The sequence below is a fragment of the Echinops telfairi genome, unplaced genomic scaffold (assembly GCF_000313985.2).
Source record: "Echinops telfairi isolate 266 unplaced genomic scaffold, ASM31398v2 ScPeMD7_7468;HRSCAF=8506_0, whole genome shotgun sequence".
Taxonomy (NCBI): domain Eukaryota; kingdom Metazoa; phylum Chordata; class Mammalia; order Afrosoricida; family Tenrecidae; genus Echinops; species Echinops telfairi.
In genome coordinates, this window is record NW_022111369.1 from 43000416 (window position 1) to 43001864 (window position 1449).

The 1449-nt window shown below is 46.7% G+C and overlaps 1 protein-coding gene across 1 annotated transcript in view; it reads right to left on the reverse strand.

Annotated features, from left to right (window-relative positions):
* SEPTIN11 (septin 11) overlaps window positions 1-1449 on the reverse strand; it is a 111604-nt gene that overhangs the window by 4079 nt on the left and 106076 nt on the right. The gene's annotated exons all lie outside the window — the stretch shown is intronic.

Here is a 1449-nt window from a genome sequence, read left to right on the forward strand (position 1 = left end):
ATCGAGTAGGGGTAGGCTGGTGTGCTTCTTCTGTGTGGGTTTTGTTGTCTCTCAGCTAGATGGCTCTGTGCATCACTGTTCCGAAGAGGCATATTGTCCCCAGGGCTCCGTGAGTCAGTATGCGCTCCACTCTTTCCTTTTCTTCCCCTATCCCCCCTGTGGTGGAACAGCCACATGAACCTACCCTGATGCAACCAGACCTCTGAAGCCAGAAAAGCCACATGGAGACCCCTGCCACCGCTGAGATGCTTGCAACACCACTGGATCCAAAGGCTTTCTGCCCACTGGCCTGTGACTGTCCTGAATTCGACATCATTGCATGTGCTTCGTGAGTCTGAAGAGGACTTTATAGATTGGTATTGGACATATGGGCTTGGACCAAACTGGGTTGGGATGCCTTCTTAATGTACCCTTTATATAAAACTCTCTCTTACACACATGAGTTCCTATGGATTTGTTTCTCTAGTCTACCCGGACTAACACAGTCACTGTGAGTCCTAATCAACTCAATGGCAATAGGCATTTTGGAAAACTGTCATTTTAGCCTAGAATAAGAGCCCGTTTGTGAACTCTGACACTGGAAATGACCAGCAGCAACAGAAGACAAAGAACCCCAGAGCTTCACCCTCTGGAGCCCTAACTGCAGGACATTACTCACTAGGAACCCAGACCCCCCCAGATGGCACCCAGAGTTCCCCAGGCACCTCTGCCATTGGAGGTAGGAATTAGGCACACCAGACCTCCTCACTAAGGTTTCCAATCACTTTCCATGTACAGAGATACCAAATAAGTATGATTTCTTCGGCAGTTTTTAGCTCTTCAGACTGAATTTTTAAAAATCATTTTATTGGAGGCTTGTACAACTCTTATGACAATCCATACATCCATCCATTGTGTCAAGCACATTCGCACATCTGTTTCCATCATCATTTCCAAAACATTTTCCTTCTACTTGAGTCCCTGTGGTATCAGCTACTCATTTCCCCCACTCCCTTCCTCCCTCATTCTCCCTCTCTCACAAACCTTTGATAATTTATAAATTATTTTTTCATGTCTTACACTGAACGATGTCTCCCTTAACTCACTTTTCTGTTGTCCGTCCCCCAGGGAGGGGGTTATATGTAGATCCTTGTTATCAGTTCCCCCTTTCCCTTACCCTCCTGGTATCACTACTCTGAATATTGGTCCTGAGTGGTTTATCTGTCTTGGATTCCCCATGTTTCCAGCTCTTATCTGTACCAGTGTACATCCTCTGGTCTAGCCGGATTTGTAAGGTAGAATTGGGATCATGATAGTGTGTGTGTGGTGGGGGGCAGGGCAAGGGAGGTGGGGGAGAGGAAGCATTTAAAAACTAGAGGAAAGTTGTATGTTTTGTCCTTGCTACACTGCATCCTGGCCGGCTCATCTCCTCCCCAAAACCCTTCTGTAAGGGAATGTCCAATTGTCTAC